Below are 11,676 nucleotides of genomic sequence, written 5' to 3'. Positions count from 1 at the left end.
TGAAAAAAAAAAATTGAGCCCTAATACAGTTTTGTTTGAACTCCACATTTATTTTGCTGTCATGAAAGAGGATGCTTTCAGAGCCTTCAAGTCAATGAGAACACCCAGCTTTGTAGGAGTCCAATTCTTACAGTCTAAACTGCTACAAAGTACTGTATTGCACATTTAACGATTTTAAGAAAAAAGACAGGTCCATACAAGACCGCAAGTTTCTCTACTAATCAAAGACACTAACTGACATGTTTTTAAGATTCGTATTTAGGCTTTACTTATTTTATAGCCCATATGAGAGAGAACATGTAATAGGACTGTAAATCTCTTTGAAATTCCTTCTCATCATGCAAGTGTTGGTCATGCCCAAAAAGTGACTGGCATTTGCAAATTCAAGAGCTGAGGAAGACATCTTACTCAAACAGTAAAGTGGAGAACCACAGTGTCCAGATCTGATTAGACATACTTCCTCTTTCCATTTTCCACTATTGAATTCACTCACTGCTTATGAGTAAAAAAACTGACCTGCAAAACATGATGCTACTTGCTCTCCTTTCTATTGCTGCTTTATTCTTTATTAGGCTGAGCTCTGCTCTAATGGGATTAAGACAAGCAAACTGCCTGTGGCTTTGAAAATCCCAAATTCATTTCAGTCATTTAGACAAATATTCCTCTTTGTTAACCATGGGATTTTGTGACTTTTTTTCTCGCTTGTTCGAAATAATTTGTCAGAAATCATTCTTCCGTAGCTTTTTCAGACTTCCATTAAAATGGCAACATTTGACATGAATCACTTAGCCAAAACCAACGAGTTAACATAGTATATAAGATTCTCATCTAGTCATTCACCCTGTACCACAGGCTGCAGTTCTAGCTATCACTGCATTCTTCCAGTTTTATACTTAATAAATTTGGATTGAGACAATGGTGAACTATGTCTTTGAATCTGGAGCCCAAAATAACCTTAGAGATCTCTTGCAGCTGCCAGTCTGTCATGGAAAACGAGATGTGAACCATTCAGCACAGAAAAGCCTGCAACAACTAAGAGCAACGTTGTTGCGCAATACCTTCCAACTGTATTTTCTGCTTATTCTCGCTGACCATTTCTTACCACTGTCACACTATACTGTCCTTGCAGTCTCCATGTTACAGTGGCCACCTTCTTTCATTTCCCTCTATGCTTATATCTCAGGATATCATTATATCAAGCTTTGAAAGGCCTACCACTCATTATTAGAAGGGGCCATTGTAGTAACACAGCAGACCGTGTGGTATACATCTGGGATGGCTCTCGGTACTTTTGGGCACTCATTTCAGTGGGACAAAGCTGGGGACTGAACTCTGTGTGGAACTCAGATAAATTTCTGCTCCCTTGAAGTTCCTAATATTAACATTATAACTTAGCTGTTGTCTCTGTTTTGCATTAGTACTTGTTATTCAAAAGAACACTAGTTCTAAGATCCAGTCTTATTACTTAAAAAGCAATCAAACCTTGCAGCACAAACATTTCATGCTTTCAGTTCTGACAGCTAATTAAATTATTTAAAAAAAAAAAGAAAAAGGAAAAAAGCAGAGTAAATGTCTTACTGTAAACAAAGGCAACTAGAAAAAGTTTACTAAACATTCAAACCTAATGCAAACATTTATGGAATAAAACGTGTATATTATGTAATTTTTTGTGTTCTTGGAAGAGTTTTATCACAGTTGTTCTCTGAAGGCTTCTGTGCGGATGGATCTGCTTTTGAGATCACAGCACGCAGATGGAAGGACTCTCTTCATGGTTGAGAGATTATCTGTCATTTCCCTGAGATTTTAGTATGTAGGGACATTAGATTCATAAAACAAGAAAGGCAACTGACAATCTACTGCTAGAAGTGCAAAAATTCCCAAAGATGACAGAAGGCATGTTTCCTAAGGGCAGGGAGAGTAAAAGTGCAAAGACAGCATAAGCAAGGGACCAACAAAAGGCACATGCCTCATCCAGTTTCTACAGCTCAGCAATACTTCTTCCTTCCACCCAGCTGCAATGAGTACTTAATATGGCAAAGAAACTAATCTCAGTCCTGAATGCATCAGAATTGTAGAGAAACATCTAAAGAAAAAAGCTAAAGACCACAACCCCTAAAGAGAGTTTCTCATGGGTACCACAGGTTCTTTAGTTTCATCAGCCAAGCCTGAATTCATGAAGCGTATAATTTCTGTTGGAATCCTTATTCTTACCTTCTGTGCTATTCATGGCCAAACTACATTAGTGTCATTTTAACCATTTTTTTAATTTGATTTTGCAAGGGGGGCAGAGGCACAAGAAAGAAAGAAGCTAAAACTGTGAGGTGTTTTGGGTTTATGTTTTTCGTTTGGTTGTTGTTTTTTTTTCCCCTACATTGGCTCTCCCAAAGGTGTCCTTTTTCCTATGACCTTTTCCTTGTAGACACTTCAGTTCTACTTGTTGTTTGGTATTCGCAAGATCTGGCCATAATCTGGCCCTATACAATGAATCATATATTATAAGTCACATTTAGTAAATTATTGTAAAAGATGATTTTCTTGTTTCTGTGACTCTCGTGTCAGATTCTAATCTGACTCAGACAACATTGAATGCCTAAGAGCTTAAGGCATGGATGTATAATACGCATAGCGCATAAAGCCAAAGTTGTATGAAAGAGATCAAGTCATCTTGTTAAACTGAAGGTAAGTTTACTTTTAATTTAGCACTTAGGAGCTGTGCTAACTTTTCCTTAGCAGAAAGTCATTCACAAAACCAACAATATTTGGAACACATAATTTTGCATTTTCATTCATTTTTAACAGCAGTAGAAAACCCAAATATTCCTCCTCTGCCCCCTAGCTCAAAAAAACAACTCACTACAACTTTAAGTCATAATCACACAGCAGGAATGTCCGTTTATCATTCAGGAAAGGTATAGAGATGGGGTTTATGAAAATAGTAACATTAGATGTATAATCAAGGAGACATCTTGCTCTATTCTGGTGAGTAAACAAACATCAATAATTTGGACATTACATCAAATATTTTTTCTGATTAGGACACTCATTTAGTGAAAGAAATATTGTCACAGGAATACACAGCAAATGACAAACTAAATACACAAAAACCTTCAACAGCTTGAATAAAATACTGTAGAATTCACCTGGGAAACAAGTACCTATAAAGTCTCTCACAAAGAGGCTAAGTTTGGGAAAAATAATTACTGGACTCCCTGATTCGCATTTCAAATACCTGTTTTGTTTTTCCATGAATTCAAGAGGACTATTTTCACTATTAAAAAAGAAAATCCATGTCTTAATTTGGAACTTCAGCAAGAAAATATTAGTTATAACCGTCCTGTTTTGTGACAAAGCGACCTCACATTTAACTCAGAGTAGTATATAGCATTATTTTTATACAGACTGAGCACCATAACTCCCTTCAAATTTCACCTGTGACCTCAGCTTCCCAAAGGTGCTAGGTTCTGACATGTACTGACCTGAGGTAAACAAAGAGTTTTATAGGAGCTATATTTTGTATATGAACTTCAGACTTGGAGTTCAGGATCCTGACAGCTATCCTGATTACTATCAACATTCAGTTTTGCTTTTTCCCTATCTTTCCTTCCAGAGTCTGCCGAGACACAAAACAGAGGAAAAAAAAAAAAAAAGTTTGGGTTGTTTTTTTTTTTGTTGTTGTTTAATATATATAGCAACTTTTAATAACTAGTTTTCCTTGCCATTTGGAAGAGTGAAATTATATAATTATTACTGTTGTTACATTTCTATTTTTGTGATATGTAGAAGCACAATGACAAAAGGGGATGTACAAACCTTCAAAATGTAGATTAAACGTTATTTAAATCTTGTAGAGGTGTAGGCACCTTGGAACATGATCGCATGTTATTGCTTAGGTAAAGAGCATCACAGACAAGCTATATAAAAAAAACCCAAACAACCAACTTTCCAAAACCACACTAAAAAGAGCCAGTGGCTAGAGGTTTGTATAAAAACTAAATAACACAGTAACATTTCCCTGTGCCTGTGTTCCTTTTCTTTGCAAATACTGATGATCAACATTATAGAGTGAAAGGTGGTTTTTTACATCTTTAAACCAAAATTAACTTTTCTTTTTATTTTTATATTGCAAACTATTTTTATATTGCAAACTATTTCAATTTGGAAGGAAAGGAGTTTAGATTTCAGTCAGCAAATTCAGTGAGATGCTACACCCTATACAACTCCTTTACTCATTTGTTACTAGAGCAACCACTTCAACTAAGTCATCTTCCACAACAGCTGCAGTATCAACCTGGTCTAGTCTGAAGCGTCCCTGTCTATTGCAGGGGGATTGAAACTCGATGATCTTCAAGGTCCTTTCCAACTCTAAACCATTCTATGGTTCTGTGATCACCACTTTTATCGATCATGCCAGGATGATCGTCCAAAAGAGTTCTGAAGAAAAGGAAGGAGAGAAAGGTATTTTGATCATCCACGAAGTACAGAAACTTCATGACTGTTTAATTCAGTAGTGAAAACAATTATGTTTACATTCAAATCCCTGAAGAAAGGGTTCCAGTCTTGGGGCTTGTGATGTCTTCTCAGAGAGAACACCACTGCAAATTACTCTAAGTGAGCATTTAAATAATTTAAAATATCATTGCCAAGGATGGCAATGGAATACATTTTCTGATTTATCACTACATTGTACAAAATCAGGCATACAAATAACGCTCGCACAATCCCAGATCTTAACTCCACCCCTTTTCATGTGTGAGACCCATTAAATAGCAAAAGAGTCACTAAATGGGGAAAAGAAGGGAACGCACAGGGTCTATGTCCTGTCTACAACCAATTGCATTTTCTTCACAAAGAATTGTTGGTGCAGTAGTATTCAGGAAGTGAAAATATAAGATACAGATAGATGACTGTCCCTTGTGCAAATCTTTAGCTCCTTTGTCTGTAACAAAATGATGACATTTTCATGGAGAATCTGCAGATCTGCTTCCTGACAAAGACATAAAGAGTCTAGAGCACATATCTGGGAGAGAACGAAGGGACACAGAGGCAGGGAAATGTCTGTTCAACCCAGCTCCCATGGAAATACTCATTGAAGAGCTATTTAGGAAAGACTTTATGCTTTAAAAAATTTGGATCTTCTAAGAGAATAGATTCAGTCTAGGGAGAATTTGTAGCAGTTAAAATGCTATGAAGTTTTTCTTCAATTGAAATAAAATAGTTTCTTTGTTAGATAGTTGAGGAGGAACCATATTTATCCCCAACTCAACCATTAGTTCTCCCTCTCAAACACGCACTCCCCTGTATGGATTACAGAGATGACACAAGTAGAAGAAGGGCATGGGGTGGGGGGAAGAGAGAGGTGAAAAGACATCTTTAAATTTAGATCATGCCCCTCTGAAAATTGAAGCTGGGACATACTGTAGTATGTGAAGTGCTTTCTTGTTTGACTCGTATAGATGTAGAGTTATAACAAGAAATAGAATAAAATGTAAAATTATTTAAACATGTGAAGCACAATTTCCTTTTCCACAGGAGAGTCATCTTTTGGAAAATGAGAAGGAATTAATAAGAAAAATTACAGTTGAATGAAGCAAGAGGGTTGAGAGACTTTTTTTAATTCATTTTGAAAGTCCCACTGCAGAGAAATCAGAAAGCTCTTTATTTTTAATTTGGAGGTTCTTACAGTATAATCCTAGAAAAGGCCAGTTGCTAGCTGCTGACTCTGCAAGTCTCCCTGCATACTGTTGGTGAGAGAGTGATCAATGAAATTGACAAATGACACTGAATGCTGAGTCAGCCCTACAGAGGTTCAGCTTAGTGAAATTTGCACACTGAAGAGTCAAAGCCTGAAAAACAGAAATAAAACCCACTGAGACAGAGATGTCTATGCAGAAGGAAGCAAAGAACAGAACATGAAGGCAACGAAGGACACAAAGGGGGCAAATGGGTGGGTGGGAAAATGCAAGGCATTTTATTGTCTATAATTTATGAACTGTTAAAACTGTTGAAGCACATGATGACTTGGTTCAGCATTGAGAGAGATTAAGAGGATGGAGGGACAGATCACAGTATAAAGAACAAAACTGCTTGCTCGTGAAGTTCTCTGCAAAGGCGTGACTATTTAAGACAAAGGATGTAACAGATATTCCCCCTGGGGACAGTTGAGCTGGTAACAGTCTTTACAGATTCTCAAGCTGGTGAGAGCAGATCAGAGTTCAGACGTCTAAGAGCTAGACATACAAATCGAGCTCAAGATTCTCTAAGAATTGAGTGAAATGAGTCCAGTTTCATCCTAGAACTTTGTGCTGATGAACTGAAGTGAATATGTCATTTAGGAATCAGAGATGGTGTTAATACTGAGGCTGCTAGAATAGACACTACGATAGAAAAAAGAATCATCATGACTAATCACGATACCAATGCTCTATTAAAATTTGCAACATACACCAATAAAATTAACAAATCTTGCCTTTTGGCCATTCCGTTTCAATGAGCCATTCTCCCCTTAAATTTCATTTAGTCATAGAATACTCCAGTTCTCTTTTCATATTTTCTACCTCCCCCTTTTTTAAAAAAAATGCATCCTATCACTATATGGTACAAATGAAAATGCTTTTCTAGTGTTTGGCATATACTTTTTACTCCACTTCTTTTTGTAACTTCCTTGCAGTGGGGTTCTATAAGAAGCACCTGCACAACTCTTTATAAACCATACACTTTCTTCTAGGTTTTACAGCAACTTGGTCTAGAGTTTCAGAGTTCTCTTTACCTTTCAGTAGGAAATCTCAAGTATGAAATCTCACCTAAAAGTTATCCATTCCAATTATTACATAAGGAATTTTTCAGACAACCTATCTATCAAGTCCAAAGAAATAACTCCTCCAATACATTTTAAAAATCTTCACAAAGGAGTAGAAGCTCCTCTCTCTCCATAAAGCTCAGTATTCTGTTCTGCAGAGAGATAACTGAACTAATCTAATAACTAATAACCGAACTAAGGGAAGTGATCATTCCCCTGTACTCAGCACTGGTAAGGCCCCACCTCGAGTACTGTATTCAGTTTTGGGCCCCTCACTACAAGAAAGACATTGAGGTGCTAGAGCGTGTTCAGAGAAGGGCAACAAAGCTAGCGAGGGGTCTGGAGCAGAAGTCTTATGAGGAGTGGCTGAGGGAACTGGGGTTGTTTAGCCTGGACAAAAGGAGGCTGAGGGAAGACCTTATTGCTCTCTACAACTACCTGAAAGGAGGCTGTAGAGAGGTGGGTGTCGGTCTCTTCTCCCAAATAACAAGCAGCAGAACAAGAGGAAATGGCCTCAAGCTATGCCAGGGGAGGTTTAGGATGGATATTAGGAAAAAGTTCTTCACAGAAAGGGTTGTTAAGCATTGGAACAGGCTGCCCAGGGAACTGGCAGAGTCCCCATCCCTGGAGGTATTAAAAAGACAGGTAGACATGGTTCTTAGGGACATAGTTTAGCAGTGGCTTTGGCAGAGTTAGGTTGATGGTTGGACTTCATGATCTTAAAGGTCTTTTCCAATGTAGACAATGACATGATTCTATGATTCTAATGACAGCAAAGATCACATATCTCTAGGTTCTGAGTCAACTGAAATATTAGGTCTGACAACTACCTTTAAGGTAAGCATTCCACCAATCCCTAAGATAAAATGTTCTTAGAGCAGCCCTTTTAAGAGTGATCTCACACTTTCTCAAGAAAGGCAAGAGCAGCAGCCAGTTGAGTTGGAAAGATGCTTGCTGTAATTTTAAATAAAATTAACTCTGACCAAGTCAGGTTCTGCAACCCATAGCCTCATCCTCCCAAATACATCAAACCAAATTCCTAGACCCACATCTAATGGGTTTGAGGCTCAAAGGAACTGTTACATAGTTCTGTCCTAAATAATTTTTGAAGACTAAAATAAAAAAAAAATATCCCTGTGCAACTCTTTTCTTTTTTAAATGAAAGATAATAGATATTATAATTTCAGCACTTTTTTTGAAGTTTAGAATTGAATTTTTCAAAACCCAAACCCTTAAAGTTTGGGTTGGCTCTTGTTTCAGCCATTTATTATTATTCAAGAGTTGGCCTGTACATTACAAAGAAGGTTTGCAAATAGAAGTACTGGCACTGTCTTTGCAATATTTCCCCTTCCAGGTCAAATAAATTTTCAAAAGTAAATTTTAGAAACTGCTAGAAGCTTCTGACAATATTTTGGAGTTTTAAATCTTTTGAACTCAGGTGACAAATATCCAAAGAAACATTCAGATTGTTGAAACAGATGGAAAGCTTAAATATTTATTTTATAAGATATCTTAAACATACATTCACTTATAAAACATTATACCTAATCTGTTTCTGCCACTGTTCTAGCCAGGAAAAAAAAAGGGAAAACAATGTGACAGTGATAGCAATAACAATCTGCTCTTTGAAAGTATACAGAGTACAGTAAAGGAACACAGGAATTAGTCAGATGGTAACATCAAGGGAGGTCTCAAATGATGGTTTGTGCTGTGGTGATATATTTGAATGGTAACATATTCAAAAGATAGTCATCAAAATGGCAAAGTGGCAACCAACAAAACATACAACAACATAATGTAATTTTGTAGTGCTCTGGGCCAATGCTCATTTATGATGCCTGGTCTTATGACTTTTTGTTCAGTTTCAGTTTTTTTTTCTCCCAACACTAAAAGTAGAATTTTCTCAGCTGCAGCACTAAAGTGGCTTAATTATCAACAATTTAAAAAAACAATGGCAACAAAAACAAAAAAGCACTCAAATAGTACTTCAGGTCCAGATATGTTAATGTTTGATACAGAAAGAAAAAATAAGCAGTGTTAAGAATTTTCCAAATGAAGAATATGTAGACTCTTCCCCTTGATAGTTATACTCTTTTTTTCCTTAAAATTGTGATGCAGGCCAACATTACAAAGCACTGTGAAATCACAAAATACAATGAATGAAATTATTTGCCTAAGGAAAAAAAAAAACAAAACAAAACAAAAAAAGAGGATGCATCATACATAAACCCTGTCTGCTCAGAACCCAGGGCTAATAGCAAGGTAACCAAGGAGTTGAGTTACTCGAGTGATCCGCTCCTCAAAATCTACCCCACTAATAGGAAGAAAGGTATGTCTCTGTTTCATTTTTTCACCCACCCTTTCAGAAAAAGAGATAGCAAACTATTCAGAACTGGTGTACATGGAGAATTTTCACTAGAGTAAAAAAATGTAACCAGCATTTATGTAGCTCATTATGGCCTTTTATAGCTGTCTTTATTTTTCGCCCACAGTACTGAAGAGACTATAATGGCCACAATTTGTGTGAGAGATTAAAAGTCTAGATGTTTTACAGGAAAATCCTCATCCCTCTTTTCCTGTTTTTGAAGATAGCTTTGGTGTCTTTCTATCTTATCACAAGTCTTGGGTTATTAAAAAGTCTTCTAAAACCCACACATTCAAGAAAAATCCAGATACGCTGAAAGTTTCATGAAGAAATACGTGTATTAAGTGCAGTCCCCAGCAATGTCAAGCCATAGCACTTGATTTTATTGGTTTTCAATATCAGGTTGTATGTTTCTGATTAATGAAGCATTTGTTCTGCATCACAAAACAACAGAAGAATACCCTTCTAATGCCAATGAATTGTGTCCAAGAGTTAATTACTATGTGACTTTTGATCGTGCTCTTGTTTTAGGACTAGAATCACCTATTTTAAGCTTGAAGAAAGTTTAGAAGTAAGAATATATATCTTTGAAATAATACCCATAGCATGCTTTGTATTCATATAGTACCCTACATTTAATGGCCTGATTTTAAAAATCGTATCACAAAGGTTCATCATAGCTCCATCACACAAGCACATAACTCATTTATAAGACAATGAGATCATATAAAAAAATCCAGATGAGGCTAATGCACAGCTCTTCTGACCTGCTATTCTGTGACAACAATAATCAAAGAGAGTAAAATAAAACAAACTAACCACTCATCACACATAGGCTTTTCTTGCTACAGAGAAACCTAAGCGTAAATATCATGGTTAAGGAAGACTGTAGAAGGATCATCTTTCTGTTGTATGCAGTCAGGCTTTGATTGCAAATTCTGACCTCTGATAAACCAAAATTGGTCTTAAAAGAGTACAGCATAGGCAGGGTTTCCATGGAACTCAGCCAGCACTACATGTATCCTTCCTAGGAATACAAAACCAACACTCTGAAACTACATTGCTCAAAAAAAGTACATACCGGGAAAAGCAATAGTTTTGTTTTTCCTAGAATAAACAAAAAGAAATATTCTCAGTAAATCCCTGCTTTTAAAGATATTTGAATGCTGCTCTAGAACTAGGAACACAGACATCATCAAGCTGGATCAGACTTGTGGTTCACCTAGAGGCTCCACTTTCAGCATTACAAAATTCTCTCTAGTTCAAAACTGAGCAAACTTAGTAAGCAAACTAAACAAGTCTTTTATTATATTCCAGTACAAGGCCCTTTGAAAAATACACTTCCCAGAATTTTAAATACCACAGTCAAAATAATTTTTAAAACAGCTCATTCCTAATGGAACTTGAAACATAACACTCTTGCAGTCTGTCACAGTATTCTCTCCTGTGACTGCTAGAGCACTTTTCAGCTGACAATACCAGAGAATATGTAGGAAGTAGTGCATCTCAGCTTTGAAGAACAATAACATAAAATAGAAAACATACAGTGTATTTAATCTAGTAATATTCTTATATAAGTTTAGCGAACAGGCCATTGGTACCAACCCTCAGTAACATTTGATAGAGTACTGAACCAGTAGTGTCGTCTTAGCGTGGATAATATGGGAAATAACAATCAAAAAAGTATTTGTTTCTTATTACTAGTCGCAGCACTTACCCACTGATTTATTTTCATTCCCACTTACTCTCTCCTGGCTTATCTATTCATAAAATGGTTAACGCTAGGCATAGAGCTTTTTTGTAGCTTAACTGTATTTCTGTCAATTACAGAAACCCACCAACCATTGCAGAAACCTTACATAGCAAGTAAGCACAGCAAAAGCTGGTTTAGGTCCCAAGTCAACAATATATATACACGTCATTATCTCCCATTCATTACAGCTGTACAGTCAAGAACAGATGGAAAGGACAGGAAGTAGAAGACACCAGGGAAAGCAGGGAAATACAATCAGGCAAGGAAAGTTCACTGCTTCCTTTGGACCTCTGTCACCAGGATCCAGGCAAAGTCTCAGGTACACCCTTAATCTTGCCAATCACTGGCACTTAGACAAGTTTGCAGTTAGTTGCAAACTGAGGTGGCATCATACTATTATACTTCACTACAAAAAAAGTAATAATATGTAAAAACAGGTTGTTTCTATGCCTTTGCTCTGCTACTTTGTCATTGAAGAGTGGGAAAGTTTGGAAATAAATCAAACAAGACAGATAATGGTCCTGTGTTTAAATGGCACTTGCAGCTATCGGTCTATCTAACGCACAGAAGTATACCACCTCTTTTATTCAGAAACTCACCTAGGAAACAATCTTTGGATAAATGAAGATACAGAAATTAGCTTGAAAAAGAAAATTAAGTGGCGTTTCATGAGGATATAGTTTATTAATTTAATATATGCCCCCCAGTTTTATTTGGCTTGAAAATAAGGTCACATTTTCATTGCCCCTACAGCTGCAAACT

General features: G+C 36.6%; 1 long non-coding RNA gene across 1 annotated transcript in view; it reads right to left on the bottom strand.

The window, feature by feature from the left end:
• Positions 1 to 4,249: 4,249 nt before the first annotated feature.
• LOC309673386 overlaps positions 4,250 to 11,676 on the bottom strand; it is a 77,831-nt gene continuing 70,404 nt past the window's right edge. Inside the window, exon 3 of the long non-coding RNA XR_014269307.1 lies at positions 4,250 to 4,431. This is a non-coding gene — a long non-coding RNA (uncharacterized lncRNA). The remainder of the gene's footprint in view (positions 4,432 to 11,676) is intronic.

This window comes from Vanellus vanellus (genome assembly GCF_965231255.1).
Source record: "Vanellus vanellus genome assembly, chromosome: 6".
Lineage (NCBI taxonomy): Eukaryota > Metazoa > Chordata > Aves > Charadriiformes > Charadriidae > Vanellus > Vanellus vanellus.
This window is presented reverse-complemented; position numbering and strand designations above follow the sequence as displayed.